The following is a 23,100-nucleotide window of genomic DNA, read 5'->3' as shown; positions in this document are numbered from 1 at the left end:
TCATCTGGCTCCAGCCTATGTTTCCATGCTTGCCTTCAAAAAGGAGGAAACACTTTTTACAAGTATAAAAATAAAAGGGGAGGGAAAGAATATTTTTAAGCACATAAGCTGGCTCTCAAGTAACATTAGCAGCTCCAGGAGTCAGGAAAGGTCTCTGGAGGATCATGGATGTAGAATTGCAAAGGACCAGAGAGCCCAGCTTCCTCATTGTAAAATCTGTAAAGATTTTCATTTCCTATTTGTAAAGATGAGAAAACAGAGGCTGGGAGAGATTAAATGGATCACCCAGAATTGCAAGCTAATGTAAATACTGGGGCCAAAATTCAACCCGAGGTTTTCCTGACTCCAGGTCCAGCCTCCCACCATGGAGCCAGCTACCTCAGATAGGATGGAGCTGTGCTTTAAAAGAAACTGGGAATTCTAAGAATCAGGAGAAAGAAGGGACTGCATTCTAGGCACGGGACCGGCCTGGGCAAAGGTGTGGTGATGGACTGTTGTTCGTCAGGGACAAGAAGGCCAGTCTGGATGCATTGTAGAGAACATGGAAGGCAGGAATGTAAGCAGGGTCTGGAAAGGTGGACGTGGGCATGAGTTGGGGCTAGGGGAGGAACCCCAAAGGTAGCATTAGCATCATGGAGCTTTCCATTGGATGGCATGAGTTGGCCATGGAATGCACCCTGGCTTGTTAGAAACCCCGAGTTTGAATCCTGACCATGTCCCTTATTTGATGTGAAACCTCAGGCAAGTCATCAGTGTTCTCTGGACTTCAGATTACTTATCTGGACAATGGGATGGGATGGACCAGATGACCTCCAGAGTCCTTTCTGGCTCAAAATCTACGATCCTAAGATCTAAAGCTCAAGCTCACACAGGGAAAGATAACTCTCTTTGCTACAGTTTTACACCCAAGGAAACCCAGCCAGGTCCTGGGCGACCCCTTCGCAGCACCTGGGAGCCAGAGCCTGCCTTGCGCAGTCTGGGAGATCGAGCTCCGCAGGTCAGCCCCGACTGAGCTAGGCAAGGCGTGTGAGCGCTCTGAAATCCGAAGTTTGGCCGCGGGGCACGCCGGGATGTGTAGTCCTCCCGGGCCGCTGGAACTCTTGGGCCGTCGCCGCGGTGCGACTGGACTACACTTCCCAGTGCTCCTCGCGGGCTCCGCTTTCCCTCTCGCCCCCTGGCGGACGCGGGCGCTAGTCTCAGGCGCCTGAGGCTTCCTCGGGACGCAGAGCATCCGCGAGGCTAGACCAACCTGCTGCTGCACTGCCCCGGCACCGGCCCGGCTGCTGCGGGAGGGCGGGAGGGCACAGGTGAGGGATGCGCGTGCTGCCCTGCTCTCCTGCTGCTGCTGCCCCTGCCCCTGCCGCTGCTGCTGCTGCTACTGCTGCATCCCGGTCCTGCAGAGCTGGTGCAGCACCTGCCGGGAGGGAGGGAGAGAAGGACAGAGGAGGGAGGGAGGGCGAGATGCAGGGATGGAGAAGCTGAGGACCGGGAGCCTGGGGAAGGAAAGGCTCAGGGCCGGACGGGACTGCCGCCTCCTTTCTTCCCCCTTGGAAGGCATCCTCCTGCTCCCTCCTCTTAGCCTCTGCTGGCTCACAGGGTGAGGGGAAGGGACCTCTCTTCACCAGCCTCTCCCCTCTTTTCCTTCTTATCCTAGAGTGCCCCCCAGAGATACCATCCCATGCCACTGCGGGGGCCCAGGTATAGCCCTTCATTGCCCCCTTGGCATGGTAAGGAAGCATTCTGGCCCCAGAAGGCATGCCTGCAATTGGGATGCAGCCCCAGGGACGGGAGAAATGGTGGCCTGAGGGTCCAGGTTGGTGGACACCCTGACACCCTGACACCCAAGGGGAGGGATTCCACCCCACCCCCATTCCCAGACACCTTGTGTCTGAAATGGAGGGGGGCTGCCCTTGGCCCTGTCTCCTGCCAAGAGGACTCTCTCAGCCTAGCTCACCTTCAGGGAAAGGTGGGGAAGATGGGTCCCCCGACGCTTTGGTGGGGTTCACAGAGAATCATCCCTGCCAGCCAGAATTTAGGCAGGGCCCACAGGGGCAGCTTGCGTGACCCCTGTTCGGCACCTGGGAGATGTCCACACCTGGTCTATGGGAGTTCAAGGTAAGGTCCCTCAGGCTGCCATTTCGGAACCACTCCTCAGCCGTGCTGGCCATTTCACTTTATAAGCCCCTGGGCAAAGGATTCCTTGGGCTTTGGGATGATTCAGTGACCACCTTTCCCCAGATCCCTTTGAAATGGAACCGGCTTTATTTCGGAAGACATGTAAATGGAGAGCATAAACCTCTCTATTTTGATTTTACTCTTGTGGGGGAATTCATCACCCAGAAGTAAGCTTATATAATAAGTAGAGGACATTTGTTTTTTTTAAACTACTGTGTGCTCGTTTTTGCCCTCTGCTGGAGAAATTACCTTGGACCCATTCAAATGCTTATCTGTTTCTGCAGTAACTAGAGCCCTGAGATAAGGTTATTAACCTCCAGGAGAGCCATATCTGAGCCACCCAGCCTCTTTGGGGTGCCCGTTCAGGATGTCAGATGTCATTTAGAGATATATTTATGACAAGTGAAGAAAAGCAAAATAAATGAATACGTAAAAATGTCCTGTGCAGAAATTGGCCTTAATTGGATTTATTTCCTTCCCTCCCCCCCCTTCCCCATTTGGCAAACCGTTATTAAGCACCTACTATGTATAAGAAAGGTCTTGTGCTAAAAGCTGGAGGTGCAAAGACAGTGGCCCAGACCCGACTCTCATGGAATTCTTATGAGAAACAATAGGGGAATGACATTTATACAAGTAACTGTGAGCGGAGGAAGACTGAAAGGTCACAGGAGATGTTGAGGTAAAGGATTATGAGAAATTTGAGGAGGGACAGATCATTTTCACTCGGGCTTCACGGAGGAGGTGGCCCCAGACGTGGGTCTTGAAGGAAGGGAGGATTCTACAGTATTTTGAAGAAAATGAGCACAGTGCTTGGGATTGATAGGAGCTGTATGTGCAGGTGGGAGCCTTTGACTGGCTATAAACTTCAGCCTCAGCCAGGTCGGTTGATAATTCAGACTTAAGTTCAAATGGTGGCTGTTTTCGGTTTTTTTCTCCCGAATTACAAGAATGGGGATAGTGACATTGTGTTGAAACTGAGCAGAATTTTAAAGACTTTTAGTCAAATGGCAAGGACACCCCCACCCCCCACCCAAGGGTCAAGCTTTGTCTGCTGGTTGTTATTTTCTTGTGATTAGCTGTTGATGCTGACCTGGTGTCAGTCTGATCTTGAAAGAAGTGATATGTATACATAGTGCTTTATTTATTTATTTTAAAGAATAAGTGAATAAAAAAGCATTTATTAAACATGTATTTGTGATAAGATAGCAGTATACTAAGTGGTGGGTATACAAATGGAAAACTGTCTTTCAAGGTCCTCATATGCTTATTGGGGGAGACAACAGACTGGGGGAGAGGGGAGGCTCACTGCCTTGTGGATGGAAGGGTCCGGGAGCCCTTTTCTGGAGGTCAAGTGGCAGAGTCTGGGAATGCAGAGGGCTGTGAGCCCCAGTGGATCCTGGGGCCTACAACACTAGACTTAGAGCTAGGAAGTTCTGAGTATCTGGGGACTGCTCCCTTAGTGTGAACTCTTTGAAAACAAGAAGTGTTTCATTTTTGTTTTTATATCCCCACACAAATAGTAGGTGCTCAGCGCATAGTAGGTACTTGGGTACTAATTGATTGACTCTGAGCAAGTAGGTTAATGGCTCCTTGTATGGCTTTGGGAAAATCATTTAATCTCCATGGGCCTCAGTTTCCTCATCTGTGAAAGGGGGACTAGATGGCCTCTCAGGCACCTTCCAGCTCTAGATCTGTGATCCTTTACCTACTATGAGTACTTTACCTACTATGCTAAATTGCTTCTAAAGCCCTGTTAGTGTCAGTTATTATAATTATTTATTATTATCCTAAATGATAGGGGGCAGCCAGGCAGCGCAGTGGGTAGAGCACTGTGCTGGGAATCAGGAAGATGAGTCTTCTTGAGTTCAAATCTAACCTCAGACATTTTCTAGCTATATGACCCTGGGCAAGTCACTTAACCCCATATGTCTCAGTTTTCTCATCTGTAAAATGGGCTAGAGAAGGAAATGGCAAACCACTCCAGTATCTCTGCCAAGAAAACCCCAAATGGATTATGTCACAGAGGGTTGGACACGACTGAACAACAAATCCTAAATGATTCCCCCTCTCATTGTACTGGAAGTAAAGATCTGAGAATAATCACCCGTTGTCACTTTGGAAACCCATTCTCTCTCTGTTGTGTGTGGGGGAATGAGTCACTCAAGTGTGTATAAAGAAAGCTTGTGCACCCTAGCCAGTAGAGGGGGAGAGGTGTTCCCTGGCCCTGGGTCCCAGGTAAGTCCGGCCCCTCAGGCCTCATCAGGCCCTTGGCCCTGGGCTGTGACTCCCTCCCATGGCTCTCCTGCCCTGGGCAGGACCTGGAGATACTGACAAGCCTGACACTCTGCCCTCCAGGTTCTTGTAGTTGGGCTGGCAGGTGGGGTAGAGAAGGGCAGGATCAGGGCTCTGATGCTGGTAAACTTCACCAGCACCCCAAATAACAAGTCCCCCAAAAGGTGTCCCTCAGTCTTTGAATGTCAGAGCATAGCGTCACCACAGCACAGATATTTGAAAAGGTGCAGAATTCCAAACGTTCTGCTGTGCACTATTCTTGTCCAGGTCCTCAACCAATCCACCAACATTTATTAAGACCTACTATGCACAGCTAGTGGTGAAGTGGATAGAGTGCCAGGCCTGGAGTCGGGGAACACCCAAGTTCAAATCTGTCCTCAGATGTTTCCTTGGGTAAGTGACCTTGGGCAAGTCTCTTAACCCTGTTTGTCTCAGTTCCTCATCTGTCTCAGTGGATAGAGCGCCAGACATAGAGTCAGGAAGACCTGAGTTCAAATTTGACCTCAGACACTAACTAGCTGTGTGACCTTGGGCAAGTCACTTCACCCTGCAAACCTCATTTTCCTCATCTGTCAAATGAGGTGGAGAAGGAAATGGCAAACCCCTCCAGTATCTCTGCCAAGAAAACACCAGAAGGGGTCACAAAGACTCAGAAATAACTCAGCAACGACAGAATGTGCCAAAGTGCTGAGGACAATGAAGACAAATCTAAAGCAATCCCTGCTTACATTCTTTAAAAAAAAAAAAGGCACTAAGATTAAGGAGGGCTGGGAGAAGGTGGGGATTTAGCTGAGCCTGGAAGGACCCCAGGGAAGCCAGGAGGGGGAGATGAGAGAGAGCATTCTAGGCATGAGGGACAGCCAATGCAAAGGCGTGGAGATGGGAGATTGAGTGACTTGTGAAGTGCCACGTCTATACTACCTGCCTTAATTTTCCATCAGCCCTTGCTCCCATTTCACTAGAGGGCAGCACATGGAGGCTCTTCAAAGATTGTTTCGATCTTAGAGCCCAAACTAGCTTCTAAAGAGGTCCTTTTTCTGCAAGGTAGGGAGTTTGTTATGCAATTACTGAATAAAATCCCCACCCCTACCCCTAGTTGGTTCCTGTCCCTGCTGTTAATAGACAGACACTCTGCTGGTGACCAGATCAGAAGTCACTTTTGCATGGTCTCAACTGTTATTTTCTCTCTCTTCCCTGGGAAATATGTTTCTAATTTCACAGTCCCTGAGGTTTTTCACATCTCTTTGGTCAAATCCCCAAGTTAGGATTTTTTATGTTTGGCTTCCAATCTTTGCAAACTGGGTGAAGCTTTCAAAAGACCCAAGTTTATTCTAGTTTGTCCATTTCCTACCATTGTAGGAATTAGAAACCCTTGTTTCCTTCAGAACTCTGTTCAGGTGTTACCTTCTCCAGGACACCCTTCCTGATGCCCCTCCCTCCGCTGCTGCTGCCTCCCTCCACCTTCTATTCCATCCTAGAAAATAGTGTCAGGTAGATAACTAAATCAGGACCTGTTATTTCCAACCAAAGCAAAATTCTGTGAGTCCTGGGGGCTGCTTGACTTTGCCAAGTGCCTGTGGTAAGTGCTTGTTGGTTGATTGTAAGAAATATTCCAGTGCCACTTGGTGTAGTAGTAGCAGCTTTAGTACAGCAGTAGTAGTAGTGATGAGGAAGTAGTGGTAGTGGTAGTAGTAGTAGTGATAGTGGTAGTGATGTGTAGTAGTAGTAGAGGTAATGGTAGTAATGATGGTGGTGATAGTAAGTGGTAGTAGTAATAATGGTAATTGTATTAGTAGTATTAGTAGTGGTGGTGGTGGCAGTAGTAGTAGCAGAAGTGGTAATAGTAGTAGTAGACGTGGTGGTAGTAATGGTAGTTGTAGTAGTGGTAGTAGTAGTAGTATTAATAGTAGTAGTAATAGTAGTAATAGTTGTGGTAGTAATAATAGTATTAGTAATATTGATAGTGATAGTAGTAGTACTAATAGTAGTAGTAGTAATTATAGTCGTGATTGTAGTACTGTAGTAGTAGTCATAGTAGCAGCAAGAGTAATAGTAATTGTAGTAGTAACTACCACGTATGGTGCTTTAAGGTTGGCAAAGTACTTTATAAATATTATCTCAAATGATCCTTACAACAATCCTGGGAAGTAAGATGCTATTATTATCCCCATTTTATAGATGAGGAAACTAAGGCAGGCAGAGGTTTAGTGACTTGCCCAGGGTCCCACAGGAAGTAAATATCTGAAACTAGATTTGAACTCAGGTCTTCTTGACTCCAGGTCCAGGGCTGTATCCCCTATACCAACTGGTATCAGGTATGCATGATCCTGACAGCTGCTTAAGGTTTAACTTTTTTAAAAAGTTGTTGAGATATTTTATTTTTATATGACCTTCACTTATGAATATATTTCTCCTCCTTTACCCAGTGAATCATCCTTTAAAACAATCAGTCAAAAGAAAAAGGGGGAGAGAAGCATTTCACCAAAACTAACCAATATGTCAGCTGAGTTTGCCTAAGTAATGTTCCACAGCCATAATCTCACTTCCCCACCCCAACCCCTGACCCCCAGTCTCTTCTAGAAGGGAGGGAGATGCATTTGTCATCTACCTGGGTTTAAGCCTTCTACTCTGCTGTCATTCATTGAGTCTACAGAGAATGCAAACATTTTAAAAATTAAATTAAAATTTTCAATTAACCAAAATCTGCCTTTTCTCCCTTCCACCTGTTCCATTGCCCCCAGCTGAATAAAAGAAAGTAAAACTAATCCCCCCAATGCCTCTGTCTAGAAAATAGTCTGCGTCTCTCCATTGCCTTCTGTCCGTCCAGAGAATCCATAGCTTGTTGGGCGGGGAGGAGCAGCATCTGGAGTAGTGCTTGGCCGTTGTGTTGATCGTCACGATCTCCTAAGCCCTTAAAATTGTTGTTTGTTTTGTTTTTGTGGTTTTTTGCATGTTTTTTTTAAACCACATTGTAGTTATTGTATAAATTGTTTTTCTGGTTCTGCTCCCCTCACTCTGGGGGCCTAGTTCCAAATTGCTTTCCAGAAAGGCTGGACCAGTTCACAACTAGTCTCTCCAACATGTCGTTTTTTGTTTATGGCCAACTCTCTCAGTCTGATGCAAACATTTTCTTATTAACTGAAGAAAAACATGGGCATATTGTAGCAAAACAAAAAAAATAAGTTGACAGCATATAACAAGTGAGCACCTTTTTTTCTCTGTTTGCATTGCTTTTTCTTATGTAGTAATGTATTCAGGGACGTTGTATTGCAGAGTCTCAGTATGAAGATAATTCCCTGTCTCTGTTACCCTTTTCTTGGTGTTCCAAGACCTTAGGTAGAGAGGAGATGGTTGAGGGAGAGGAGGAAGAAACTAAAAGAAGGGAACCAGTAATAGTGTAAATAAACCCAGACATAGACCAAACTGTTTTTACTGACTCTAAAATACTTGCCTTTGATTGGAACAATTCCTGACACTAGGAATAAGAATTGCAAAAGGCTCAGCTCAAAGCCCTGCATTCATGAATCTGCTTAGACTTAGAGGGGTCTTCTGCCCTTTGAGCTCCTAGCACTGAACTGTTTTTTTTTCTAAAAAATATATTTTAAAATTGTTTTTACGTCACCTAAGTCTGCCCAGTATCTCTCCCCATCCTGTCCTAGAGAGCCATCTTTTATAAAAAAAGAATTAAAAGAAAATGAGGGGTGTGTGTGTGTGTGTGTGTGTGTGTGTGTGTGTGTGTGTGATTTCAATAGAAACAATCAATATGTTGATAAATCTGACATTGTATTCAGTGTTCTTCACCTGTGGCCCCCCGCCTCTGCAAAGCAGCAGGCAAAGGTGCCTTCTTACATCTCTTCAGTGGGGCCACATTTGTTCTTTGTGATTTTTCTGCCTTCACGTGATGGTTGTTCTACTGTTCGTTTCTGATAGCACAGTGATATCCTGTTACGTTTATGGACCCCTGTTTGTTCTGCTATGCCCTAGTCAATGGGGGTCTCCCTTGTTTCCGGTTCTTTGCTACCCCCAAAAGTACTGCTATAAATATTTTAGTCTATGTGAAGACTTTCTTTTCTCAGTCCTCGGGTCTTGCCTGTCAGTGGAATATGTGGGTCAAAGGCGATCAATATTTTAGGAACTTAATTTGCTTAATTCCAAATTGCTTTCCAGAATGGTTGCGTCTGTACTACTTCCCAGCCCCACCAAGAGTGTATTAGCAGTCTGGGGTTTGTTGTCTCTTTTTTGTTGTTGTTGTTGTTTTTCTCCACAACTTATCCAACATTGACTTTTTCCATCTCTTGTCATATTTGTAACTTTGTTGGGAGTAAAGTGAAACCTCCAAGTTGTTTTGATTTGCATTTCTTTTGTGATAAGTGATTTCTGCCAGATTGCTGTCCAGTTTCCCTAGCAGTTCTTACCAAATCGGTTCTTTCCTAACCTAATTATTGCCTTCCATTATTTCTGATTTTTTCCTTGTCTAGTCTGTTCCATCGATCTACTTTTCCATTTTTAGCTAATACCAAAATGTTTTTGTAATTGTTGCTTTGTAATATAGTTTGAGATCTGCAAGTACTATTTCCCATTTTGCTCCTATCTTTTTTCATTATTTCTCTTAATTCTAGATCTTTTGCTCCTCCAAATAAATTTTGTTAGTATTTTGTCTAGCTATATAAAGAATTTCTCTTAGAGTTTGATTGGTACAGCATTAAATATCTAATTAACTTTGGTAATATTGTCATTTTTATTATATTGACAGGGCCCATCTATGAACACTGAATATTCCTTTAGCTATTTCAGTTGTTTTTTAAATTATTTCTTTAAGGAGTATTTTATAATTGAATCTATACAAATATTAAATGCTCTTTAGACTGACTTGGGAGTCTCATGCATTTTGTGGTTATTTTCAATGTCATTTCCTGTTCTGTTATTGCCTCTTGGACTTTGACTTTTGACCCTTTGAGCTCCTAGCGCTTACAGTTTTAAACAAAATTTTTTATTTTTATATCACTTTCATTTCTGAATATATCCATCCCTTCCACTCCACCCCACACTCTCAGTGAGCCATATATTGTGAAAAACAAAATAGAAGGGGGAAAAGCAATTCAAAAAATTAACCAACATATCATTCAAGTCTCCCACACCCTCCCATGATTGGTGTTATCAATGATAGGATACCATCACAGGCTGCTGCCTTTTGACACTTTTTGCCTTAATGTGACACCTTGTGGTGGCGAATTTTTCTTGTGCTTCTATTGACTTTCTGGGATTTGTGTGGATGCCTAAGAACCGGGTAATCCCTCTGAGGGCAAGAGCTGTGCAGTCCGAGGATGTGGATTTAATTCCTGGCTCTGATGCATATGTTATCACGGATACCCTCCTAGAAGTCTTGATTTTATTTTATTTTTTAAAATTTTAATTAGATGCAGCTGGGTGGTTCAATGAATAGTGTTGGACTTGGAGTCAGGAAGGTCTGAGTTCCAAGCCCACTTCAGACTTGTTAACTGTGTGACCCTGGGCTAGCCTCTTAATCTCTCTAAGCCTCAGTTTCCTCATCTGTAAAATGATAATGATTCTTATTATTATACTAATTATAATTATAATAACAACAATAACACTAGCCTCATGGGGTTGTTGTGAAGATCAAAGGAGAGAGATCATATTAAAAGCGCTTTGGAAACTTCAAGACCTGAGTTGAAATCCAGCTTCTGACACTTACTGTCTGTGTGACCCAGAGTAAGTCAACTCACCTCTGTCAACCTTAGTTTCCTCATCTGTAAAATAGGAATAACAATGGCACCTATCTCCCAGGGTTGTTGTGAGGGTCAAATGGGATAATATTTGTCAAGCGCTTTGTGAACCATAAAGTGCTATATAAATGTTAGCTATTGAAGAGCTATATTTGTGCTAGTTATCATTATTATTTTTATTTTAGTTTTTCTCTCCCTCCCACCCCCCACCACTGAAAAGGGAAAAAAAAAAGAAAAGAAACACCTTTAGGCACAGTCAAGCAAAGTAAATCCTCACATTTCCTGTGTCCCCAAACTCGCATCTCATTGTTCATTCTGAATCTCCCACTTCTGTATCAGTGCTCCTGGGCTTCCTCATGCTAGTTTTTGGCAGAAGATTATTCAGATCCCATTTAGGAGTCAGAAGGCTGTTTTAAAAGGTGGACGCTGTCTAGGGATTAGGAAATACAGGAAAGTCAAGAAGGCTCTTTTCTGATGCTGTTGGAAAGTTCAAGACGCCTTGCTGGTATTAACCCTGCATGGGATCTCCTCCATTCCCTCTGTGATCCAGGGACGCAAGACGCTTCATCTTCCCACTCCACTCATTTTCACTGGTGGTCCCACATGCCTGCAATGCTCCCCTCCTTATCTCCTGGCTTCCCTGGCTTCCTTCAGGTTGAAGCTAAATTTCCCCCTTTGGAAAAAAGCCTCTCCCAGCCCTGCCCTGCCCCCCACCCCATGCTAAAGCCTTCCCCCTAAAACCATCTTCATTTTATCCTGAGTTCTTCGCTGTTGACTCCCCCTTTAGACTGTAAGCACCTTGAGAACAGGGACTATCTTTTGCCTTTCTTTGTATCCCCAGTGCTTAACACAACACCTAACACATAGTAGGTGCTCAATAAATGTTTGTTGATTCGCCTCGATAGCAGAGCCAAGAGTGCCTGGGTTAGAGCTGTTGGCACTGAACAGAGCTTTGCAAACAGTAGGTGTTTAATAGAGGTTTGTAGAATTTTAACACTGAGCCCCCAATTTATGGTCTTACCTGTGAAGCCCTTGTTTGTGCCCCCTTTTGGACCCCATTTCTGTCTCTGCAACATCCCACCTCATCGTTGTGTTCCTGAGCCTCTATTTCTGAGGCTGCTGGGTTCCCATGGCTAGGGTTGGGCAGTACTCACATTCACAGGCTTAGCAGCTAATTATTGTCTGGACCGTGTCAGACTGTGTGTTAAAAAGAATGATAAAAGACCTGAAAGGAAGGGAAACAAGTTACATGTGTTTGTGTCCTGCTTTGGAACTTTTCATGAGCTAGTCATAAATTATTGTTTTTTTTTTCTCTAAGTTATTAAATGACCCAGAGCAGGTTTTGCTTGATGGATGACAAGCTTTTTATTGGCTGCAGAACGAGAGTGCCAGTGGTATCATTGTTCCAGCTTAGGATGTCCTATCCTATGCAGTGGTGTCTTACCGGGTACCCCCTGTGTGATGAGTTGAAGTGAAAGCTCTGGGACGTGTTGTGTGTGGAAGGTGTCCCTTGAAGGTTTCTCTGAGAGGCTGGGATTTTGGCTGGCATTTGCCTAGGATACTGTATTTCCTTTTGAACCAATTACCTTCTCTAGGCATCAATATTCCTTTTGGAAATGGGAGGATCCCAAGGCTTGCATCCTCCTTCACTTAAGGTGTGGTGAGAGGATGCTTATAAAATACTCAGAGATGCAGTAGCTGGATGAAAGGCAATATATAAAGCATTGACTATGGAGATTAGTAATGACAACCAAGGCAGCTGTCACTTAAGATCTAAAGGATTATTTCCATTTAAAGGAGGAGGATTTGCAACATTCTAATAACCATCTGTCTTGTTGGATCATAGAATCATAGCTCAAGAGCTGGAAGCAACCTCAGAGGCTCTCTATTTCAAACCCATTTTACAGGTGAGGAAATTGAGGCTTAGAGTTGGGAAGTGACTGGCACATAGTAAGCATTTAATAAATGCTTTTTCATTCATTCATTAGAGGCGTGTTGTCTCCACCGCTAGAACATCAGTTCTTAAGGTGAGGGTCTCCCAGCTCTTAGTATTATGTTAGCACACATTAGGTGCTTAATAAAGACTTACTGACTTGGCCTACCTGTCCAGCACTAATTCCCTCTCATGTACTCTTCCATCCAGCCTCTTGGCTATCCCTCCATTTCCCCACTCCAAGCATTTTCACTGGCTGCTCTCCCCTTGTTTGTGTCTCCCGGCCTCCTGGATTTCCTTCAAGTCTCAGCTAAAATCTGCTCTTCTCCAGGATGCCTGTCCTGAGCCACCTCAAGGCTCCCAGTGCCTTCCCTCTGGTTTATGCTGGGTAGCGCTTGTTTGCACGTGGCTGTTGGCATGTGGTCTTCCTCCTTAGACTGGGAGCTCCGTGGGAGCAGGCACTACATTGTTGTCTTTCTTTGTATCTCTAGCGTTTAGCACCATGCTCTGCAGACAGTAGGTGCTTAATAAATGTTTGTTGACTGACTGGTCTCTTGCCCTTCTTTCTCATCCTCCAGTTCCTCTGACCTCCTGAAGAACCCATTTGGTGGTCATGATGACTCCTGTTTCTTTTGTGCTTTAAGGCTTATAAAGCACTTTCTTCTTTCCCATTAGGTAGTAGAAAGATTACTGTCCCCATTTTACAAGATGAGGATATTTAGGGCCAGAGGTGTGAAATAATGTGCCCAGAGTCGCACACTTAGTGTCTGAGCTGGGATTTGAACTCAGCCCTCCTTACTTTCAAATCCAGTACTCCACCATGTTGTGCTGTCTCTCATTTATTACTTTGTAGCGTTATCTTTTATATATAATATATGCAAACATATAGAATGTATCTATATACACACAGAATATATTTAGACACAGTATATACTTCTGTGTGCATAAAAAAATGCACATGCATACATATGCATTTATGCACATATTTGGAATCTATAAATAAATGTATATGCACAAGTATATACATATGGAATATGTGTATTTGTATATAAATATGTGTATACATGCAAATTTTTATATATGTTTGGAATACATTTGCATACAAATATGTATATGTGCATATATCTTTATATACACATACATTTACATACATATATGGACTATATTGATATGTATTTGTATATAAACAAATGTACATGTGTAAATATGTCATATATGGAATATATGTGCATTTGTATATAAATATATATGCATATATTTATATATATTTGGAATATATTTGTATATAACTATATGTATATGCACAAATCTTTATATATGTATACATTTGTATACATATGTGTATTATATATTATTTGTATAAAATATGTGTATACATAAACATTTATATACATATGTGTCTATATGTATATATGTCTCTCTCTCTACACACACACACACACACACACACACACACACACACACACACACACACAATTTATACCTTGATCAAGTCCTGGTTTGTCACATCTGCCAATTTCCAAGGTATAAATGTTTGGGGTGAAAATTTAACAACTGGCTCTCCCTGGCTGGTTTGTGAGCTGGCTCCAGCACACTCCTGAATACCCCAGACAACAGTTTATCCTTGTGGCAGAGGGCTCCCTCACCTCCTGGGTCCTCGGTGGTCAATTGTCTCTTCCCTAGTAATCGTAGTGTGTGGGTGCAGGTTCTAGAGTGGGGTGAAAATGAAAATGGCTGGTTTGGCCAGAGGCCTTTGGCTTAATCACTAGTTTAACCACTTACTTCCTGTATAACCTTAATTGTTATGGGCCTCAGTTTCCTCCTCTATAAGATGAAGGGGTTGGCTTGGATAGACTCTGAAGCCCCTTTCAGTTAGAAGACCCTATGATAGAAGACTGAGTTTCCAAATTTTCATCCTGAGGCCCCTGGGCTGTAAAAGGAGAAAGCTTTACTTATTGAGAACTTGGGATGTGTGGGGATCCTAAGGCCAATGCCCCGTGGATCATTTGGCACTGGATGGACTTCAGAGGTGGCCGTTTCAATCATAAAGCTGGAGTTGAACATTACATCACAAGCCCTGCTTTCTGTTAATGGTGTGCCCACTCAGTATGCACCTTAAGGTCCTCTTGGCCCTATAGAAAATATATTCTTGAAGATGGCAGAGTAAAAAGGTAGTTGCTCTCACCCTCCCCTATCAACCTCTGAAAACCTAGAAAATATCACCCCAGAAAAAAAAAACCCTGGAACAGCTGAACTAGAAGAAAGATGGGGAGCAGCAGTGCAGCAGCCCAGCAAATGAGTCTCCCAGTGTCTCAGCAAAAATAAGGGAAGCAGCACTACAAAGGGCCCCAGGCAGATAAGCACCCTGCATCATGAAGAAAGCAACCTAGAGTCTTCCTAAAGTCCCAGCCTTGCTGATTCCAACCCAATACCAGGTATGCTGTCAGAACCCTACAGCCTCCAATTGTCAACCAGGAGGAGATCCTGAAGCCCAGGTGGTAGAGCAGGCAAACACCAACACCTAGACCTCCAAGTGCCTCACTGAGGGTAGGGTTCGGGAACTGGTGGAAACCAGCTCAGAAAACCACCAGGTGCCTCAGCACTCTACTGCAAAGGAGTCTCCCAGTGCATTAGCAGAAATGAAGGAGGAAGCATTTCAAGGGGCCCCAGGCAGATACCCTGCAGCACCCATCTAAAAGGAGCTGAAGAAAGCTAAAGGAAAGGAAAAACAGGCAACCTAGAATTGCCTGAAAGTTCCAGCCTTGCTGATTCCAGCCCAACAGGAGGTAAGCTGCCAAAACCCTACAGCCTCCAATTGCCAACATAAGAGGCCCCAGCACACAAAGCCAGTGACTAAGACCTAGGCTCCCAACACAAGAAGCTTGGGTCAGTGCCCTCTGTTCCCCAGCAGGAGAGCTCAATCTCTTTAAAATACAATTGGCCAATTGGGAAAAAAGTACAAAACTAACAGAAGAAAACAATCTGTTAAAAACTAGAATTGGACAAATGGAAACTAATGACTCTATGAGAGAGCAAGAATCAGTCAAACAGAAACAAAAAAATGAAAAAATAGATGAAAACATAAAATACCTCATTGGCAAAACAACCAACCTGGAAAATTGATCCAGGAGAGACAATTTAAAAATCATTGGACTACCTGAAAATCATGATGAAAAAAAGAGCCTGGACAATATCTTTCAGGAAATCATAAAGGAAAACTGACCTGGAGTCCTAGAACCGGAAGGTAAAATAACCATAGAAAGAATATACCACTCACCACCTGAAAAAGATCCCAAATTGACAACGCCAAGAAATATAATAGCAAAATTCCAAAATTACCAGATGAATGAGAAGGTACTGTAAGCAGCCAGAAAGAAACAATTTAAATATCATGGAACCACAGTCAGAATTACACAGGACCTTGCAGCTTCTACATTAAAAGACCGCAAGGAGTGCAACATGATATTCCATAAGGCAAAGGAGCTTGGATTACAACCAAGGATCAACTACCCTGCAAAAATGAGCATGATTTTTCAAGGGAGGAGATGGATATTCAATGAAATAGGAGACTTCCAAACCTTCCTGATAAAAAGACCAGAGCTCAACAAAAAATTTGATCTTCAATGCAAGATTCAAGAAAGACATAAAAAGGTAAATGGGACAGAAAGATACAAAATATTGTTAATAAGGGCAGACTGTTTACATCCATACAAGGGAAGATGACACTTGCAACTCTTGAGAACTGTGTTGTTATTACACCATGTTAAAGGAGTATACGTAAAGGGGGTGGATATTAGTTGACTTTGAGGTAATGCTAAAAAAAAAATCTAATCAAGTGGGTTAAATGGATCCAAGTAAGTGGATTAGTCTGACCTTAGAAAATGTACTGAGAAAGGAGGAGACAGACAGGGGTAAATTACATTACAGGAAAAGACAGAAAATCCTATTATAGCAGAGGGAAAGAAGGGAGGGGGTGAGCATTGTTTGAACCTTACTCTCATCAGATTTGGCTCAAGAAGGGAATAACATAATCAGTTAGGTATAGAAATCTAACTTGCCATATAGGCAGTAGGAGGGAAAAGGGGAAAGAAAAGGGAGGGGAGGGATAGAGGGGAGGAAAGAAGCAGTAAGGTCAAAGGGGAAGAAAAGGGAAAGGGATAATAGAAAGGAGGAGAGACTGAAGGAGGAGGTGGTCAAAAGCAAAACACTAGTGAGGGGGAAAGGAGAAAGGAGAAAGAAAAGCATAAACAGGGGGAAAAAAGGATGGAGAAAAAGACACTGATAGTAATCATAACTGTGAAAGCTGAATCGCTATCTTTTTTTTTCTCTTCTGTTGAGTTTTGTTTCCTCTTTCTGATGGTTCCTCCTATTGGTTTTAATTTTTACTTACAACTTCACTAATGTGAAAATACGTTTAATAGGAATGTAAATATATAGCCTATATCAGATTGTGCACTGTCTTAGGGAGGGTGGTGGGGAGGAAGGGGGAGAAAAATTTTAAACTCAAAAATATATGGAAGTAATTGTTGATAAATCAAAATAAATTAATAAAAATTTTTTTAAAAAGTGTATCCTTCTCAAATTATCCTAGAGCCACCTGGATCTGCCTTTTGTCCCTACCAATCCTTCCTATTATCATACTTCTCTGGGTACATTTTGTATTTTTCTTCTAGTAGAATATAAGTTTTTTGGGGGGGAGTAGGAAATATTTTTATCCCTGGTGTCTTTTACACAACAGAGCTTTAAGAAATGTGGGATTTAGGACTAGATTTCAGAATTCATCGGTATAAGGGAGGACTCTTGGTGAAAAAACTCTTTCCACTATACAAATGAACATCTGCTGTCCGACGTTTAGTCTTAGAGACAGGAAATGTCTGGCCCAGGGTCGGCATAGCTGATAGGTCAGAGGTGGGATTTGAACCTAAGTCTTCCTGGCTTTGAGGCCCCACTGCCTTTTCTACCAGATGTTTATTGAAAGTGGCTGTCTGCCAGGGAAGTTCATCTCCAGAAGGATTCAGGAGACCTATAGATCCGCTTTTATCCCTTCCCCCTCCCGACTGTCCCGAAGGACAGCGCCAGGAGCTAACACTTAGGGATGGGGCTTACCCAGGAAATGGTTCTGTTGGGCTCCCAGTCTCCATGACAACATCAGAGCTACTGCTCTGATAAGAACCTCACTGAGGCCTGGTTGGGTGGCTAATACGCACCTAAGAACCAGCAAGAGGGTCCATAACTGCAGTGGCAGTTTCAGACAGGCAGAGTGTCTGAAAAGAAGGCGGCTATGCCTGGGGCCAACTCAACCTGGTCGTGTCCTGAGGTCTGTGTTTTTATGGCGTCAAAGTCACATTACAGGCTTCTCTTCGTCAACCCTCTTCTTTTTCTCTCTGTAATGTTGGGGGTTACCCAATAGGTCCTTTGGGGATTCTTGTGGGGCTGTCTGCTGATACGGTCTAGTTCCCCCCAAAGAAGGCTGTTTTAAGAACATATGGGTTCTCCTATTGGGTGGGCAGATTTGTCACCAAGGCCTATATTTCTGGGACTTACTGCCCCTGCTGAGTTACCCCAGCTGAATTAACTAACCCTTCTCTAACACCTTTGGGGCAGTTTATATCCACTGAAGGTTAATTAATTATGAGTGGTTTTTTTCTTCCTCTAGGGTTCCCTTTCTTTGTATTCCTAGCATCTAAAGTGGATAATAGGTACTTAATAAATACCCATGAAGTAAGTGTTGGTGTTGTTCAGTTGTTTCAGTCATGTCCAATTTTTCGTGACCCCATTTGGGTTCTTGGAGAGATATTGAAGTGGTTTGCCATTTCCTTCTCCAGCTCATTTTACAGGATGAGGAAACTGAGGTAAACAGGGTTAAATGACATGCCCAGGTCACACAGCTAGTAAGTGTCTGAGGTTGGATTTGAACTCAGGAAGATGAGTCTTCCCGACTCCAGGCCCAGCACTCTATCCACTGCACCACCTAGCTGGGTTCATATCCAGTTTCTATACCTACTTGTATGACCTTTGGCAAGCTACTTAATCTCAATGGGCCTCGTTTTCCTCATTTGTAAAATGAAGGATTGAGAAATATGGACTTATGTTCCTGGCTCTGTGATCTTGTGATCCTTGGTGGAGTGGCCTTCAGGATCAATAAGGAGATCAATAAGAGGAGAGACATAGGAACCAGCACATGGTAGGGACATGAGTCTTGCTGCACTCAGGTGATCTTGGGTGTACTGTATTTGATGTGACTGAGTACACACATGATATGAGCTTCCTTTCGCCATCTTTCTTGGAAGCTCTGTTCTGAAAATAAATTCCCTTGCAAAGCTGGGAGCTAGCCATTCCAAGAATGACTAGTATGGAGCACAGACCACCATGACTTTGTTTGGCGGCATCCTGGCTGCTTCTGGGCGGGAGGGTGGCAGCTGCAGCACGTGGAGCTTGTTGACAAATCTCATGGGGACATCCTGGAGCAGATGAGTCCCTTTGTCACAGGGTGGTGGCCCAGTGGTGGCCACGGCAGCTCCAAGTTGCTGTTGGTGGTACATTTATTTTCAAAATAGCTCAGAATGCAAGCAGTTCCATCTCAGATCTCTGTGGCAACAGCTCTGTTGCCAGTCATTATGGACCCAAAGACTGCCAGAATCCCTTGTTCTGAACAAGGGATCTTTATTCATCTTGGAATGGTTTAAGGAATTGAGGAAAAGGAGTCTTATCTGGCCTGTCACCACTTCCCATCTGGAAGTGGCACCATGATGCCATGACTATCAAACTGTGCCTTACTGTTCTCTAATAAATAGATTGAATGGATGGTGCCAAATCATGAAACAGATTGTTGGGAAGGGATTCACCAGTAAACCAGCTCGATTTCTGGTCACCTAGAAAGTCATCCCAAGACAAAGACAAGACTCAATCTTCTTGAATTTTTAATGGGATAGCATCCCAAGATTTACTTTGATGGCCTCTATCAAGACTTAGCTGAGGATTTAGAAAATGACAAGAATGTTGTGGATGCCCTCTCTTTTTGGCCCATAGGGTAAGAGAACATGTATTTACTAAGCACCTACTATGTGCCAGGCACTATGCTAAATTCCATACAAATATTTATCATTTGATCTCACATCATGAGTTCTCTGGAATTGTGGTCGGTCATGGCAGTGATCAGCAGTGTGAAGTTTTTCAAAGTTGTTTGTCTTTCCAGTATTGCTGTTTTTGCATAAATTATTCTCCTGGCTCTGATCACTTCACTCTGCATCCGTTCATACAAGTCTTCCCAGGTTTCTTTGAAACTATCCGTTTCACCAGTTCTCATGGCATGATAGTATTTCCCTACATTCATATGGGATAATTTGTTCATCCTTTCCTCCACTGATGGGCACCCCCTTTGTTTCCGGTTCTTTGCTATTGCTAAAAGAGCTACTATCAATATTTTATACATGTGGGTTCTTTTCTTCTTTCGTTGGAATATAGACCTGATAAGGTATTGTTGGGTCAGCAGAGTGACATTTTTGGTCACAGTCCCAGATTGCTCTGCAGGATGATTGTATCATTTCCCAGCTCCACCAACAGTGGATTAATGATTTTCCCTATTCCTGCTACCATTTGCTATTTCCCTTTTTTTTTTTTTGTCAATCTGATGAGTGTGAGGTGGTACCATAGAGCTATTTTCATTTGCATTTCTATTATTATTAGTGATTTGGAGACTGTTTTTTCCTATGGCCTTTGAGACTTTGGATCTGATGTTCATTTTTCTACTTCTCCTTCTAAGGATTATCTAGAACTATTCAATTGGAAATTTTTCTCTGGCTACTGCAACTGCTGAAGTGGAGTTAGTTGGTATAGCTCTGCCCCCTGTGATAATATAGGGTTGGGATCTGGGATTAAATCGGTATAGGGAACTCCCACGTGAGGATGCTCCCTTCACCAGTGCAGGCTGGCACCTTCCCTGCGAGTGAAAGTCTGAAAAAGCTGCCTCGAGCTCAAATAGAAACGGGGCCTCTAAACTGTATGGAAGGATCCCTTTGGGCCACACATTGACTTAGAAAACCACATGTAAATATTATCTCATGTTTTATCATATTTTTATTTATTTTGTTAAATATTTCCCAGTTACATTTTAATCTTGTTTGGGCTGTATGTTTGACATCTCTGACCTAGAGCCCTGAGGTCAAATGACTTTTCCAGGATCATACAGCTAGTGTGTGTGTCAGAAGTAGGACTCAAACCCAGGTCTCCAAGCTTCTATCCCCCACACTCTGCTGCCTCTCGCCCACTAGAATAGCTATAAATAATTGTCATTATTTGTGAATGAATAAATAAAAAAAATTTATTAAGCATTTGCTGTGTGCAAAGTATTGGGTTTACATTGGATACGATATGATATAAGACCATATCCTTTAGATAGACTACATAAAGGACATAATAAGGTAATAATAAAATAATAATTTACATATTAAGATCAGGCTGTGAAGGACCTTAAAGGCTAAACAGAAGATATAGAGTTGCTCCTAAAGGTAATAGGGAGAAACTTGAGTTGCTTGAGTAGGGGAGTAAGATCAGTAATACTGTTAACATCCAAAATAAACATAATTGTCTCAGATGCTTGACACTTACTAGCTGCGTGACCCTGGGCAAATCGCTGAACCCCGATTGCCTCAAAAACAAAATAAAATAATAATTTTTTTAAAAAAAAGTATCGTGCTTAGCATTGGAGATGCAAATAGAAAAGAAAGGCAGCCCCTACTTTCAAGGAACTCACATTACAATGGAGCATACAACATAAGGAGGACGTTTCAGCTGCAAATCAGAAGGAATGGCCCCTTGATCTTTAAGTGAATGCCGCTTCTTTAATAAACTTTCATAGATAATATGTCTCATATAATATTAAGTGAATGAATTTAACCACTTAATAGTATTTTAGGAGTGTGTGTATGTATGTTTGTGTGTGTGTGTATGTATATACATATATGTAATGTATATATACACATACCTATATATTTACATACACACTTTTTTTTCAAGTAGCATACCCATTTTACAGATGAGAAAACTCAGGCTTGTTAATAACTAAGATTTATATAGTACTTTAAGGTTTACAAATTTATTTGCTTTAAAACATTTTACAGATATTGATTTGCTTTACAAATGTATTTATTGCTTTACAAATATTTTATTCTCCCTGCCGCCCTGGGAGGTAGATGCTACTATTGCCTGCATTGTACACATGAGGAATCTGAGGCTGACAGCCGGGAAGGGAAGAAAATAAACATTTATATAGCGCTTCTTAGGTGTCAGGCACAATGTTAGGCCCTTTTGACCAATATTATCCCCTTTGATTCTCACAACAACATAGGGATGGGGGGTAGGTGCTGGTATTATCCCCATTTTACAGACGGAGACAGACAATGGTTAAGTGACCTGCCCAGGGTGTCTAAGGCTGTATTTGAACTCAGGTCTTCCTGACACCAGGCCCAGTGCTGTATTCACTGTGCCTAGAGATTCAACTAGAGATGAAGTGACTTGCCCAGGATCACACAGCTAGCAAGACTCTGCTGTGGGATTTGAGCTCATTTTTTCACTCTCTGTCCATCAGTCTTTCCACTATACCATGTTGCCTTCCCTTGTATAATACAGAGACAGCCTCCCCAAAGAGTGTTTCCTAGCTTTTTCTTTTGGGGGGTGAGGGGCATTTAGAATCAAGTTTATTTAATTTTTAGAACAAGTGTAACACACACACTCATTCTCATTTGAGAGAATGCCAAACAAAAATGTCCACTATAGACCAAAAAGCAATTTTTGCCCTATCTCCAGCGACCATATTTCCTGGACCAAAAGTGTGGATGGGAGGTGTAACAAAGGACATTCTTTTTGTTAAACCTCGTTAAAAATACCCATTCTTCTTCTTGAAATCTGGATCGTACTGGAAAGTCAGCACAGCCTGCAGCGCTAGATTTTCAGAGTTGATTTTTAAAAACTCTTTATTTGGTTCAAAAGTAAAAAAAAAAATGGTCACTGTACCTCTGGGCAGCAGACCTGAAGGACAGATGAAGTGTGGGAAGAAAATTCACCTGTCATGAAGAGGAATGTTTTTGCTTGTTTCTATCACAGAACCAAAGTTATTCATAGCTTTAAAATGACACAATTGTTGTTTTGAATAATTACTTATTCTAATTTTAAAGATATTGTTGATATATATATATATATATATATATATATATATAGTTGATATATCACTTTTGTTTTTACATCATCTTCATTTTCGTTTGTATCCCTCTGCCACCCAGAGAGAATAAGAGAGAAAATAATATTAAAAAATAACAAAGAATAAGGGAGAAAAAAGAGCGGTTTAACCCACTAACTGAAAGTATACCAGTATGTATGATGTTTATACCCATCTGTTTACTGCTCCTGAAAAGAAAGGAGGGAAATGCAAACTCTCATCTCTTCTTGGGACAGTGGTCTTAAGGCCAGGCCACCAATCCATATGTAAGGATCCTTACAGGACACATTTTGACTTAGTTTTAAAATGTAATGTTACCTATGTTTTATTGTGTTTTTTAAAAATAGTTCCCAATTACATTTTAATCTGGTTCTGGTTGCCTGGAGCAGCTCACAGGCTTGTTTAGCATCTCTGTTCTTAGGAACCAAACTTGGTGAATGTCTTGAAGTACTGAAGGGGAATTTGGTGCTTGACACGCGTTATGTGGTCTTTCTGCCTGTTCATTCTTGGTTCCTTTAACGATTCTTTGATTGTATGCCTAGAGCAGGTTTTTTGCAACAATTAGTCAGTGGTACCTGCTGGTCCCCACGTTTCCCAGAGATAATCTGGAGTCAGTTATGACTCCCTAAAGTTAATCACTTCTTCCTTCCCTTTCTGACTCCAGAGAGTGAGTGACCAAAATTGCTTCAAACCCTTAAGCATCAGACCTTCCCAAATTGGTTGTGTCTGCTGGCTAACTGTGA

At 42.7% G+C, this 23,100-nt stretch overlaps 1 protein-coding gene across 2 annotated transcripts in view; it reads left to right on the top strand.

Annotated features, from left to right (window-relative positions):
- Positions 1–1,219: 1,219 nt before the first annotated feature.
- Positions 1,220–23,100, top strand: part of SPECC1 (sperm antigen with calponin homology and coiled-coil domains 1) — a 345,436-nt gene continuing 323,555 nt past the window's right edge. Inside the window, exon 1 of one of the 2 annotated variants that reach the window (XM_078154748.1) lies at positions 1,220–1,307. The gene's annotated coding sequence lies outside the window, so the exon portion shown is untranslated. Of the gene's footprint in view, positions 1,308–17,315; positions 17,462–23,100 lie in introns of those variants that run through there. The other variant, XM_078154744.1, reaches the window with a different exon arrangement.

The sequence above is a fragment of the Phascolarctos cinereus genome, unplaced genomic scaffold (assembly GCF_003287225.1).
Source record: "Phascolarctos cinereus isolate Bilbo 61053 unplaced genomic scaffold, phaCin_HiC Scaffold_5;HRSCAF=322, whole genome shotgun sequence".
NCBI lineage: Eukaryota > Metazoa > Chordata > Mammalia > Diprotodontia > Phascolarctidae > Phascolarctos > Phascolarctos cinereus.
Note: the sequence above shows the minus strand (reverse complement) of the source record. Positions and strands in the feature narration are given on the sequence as shown.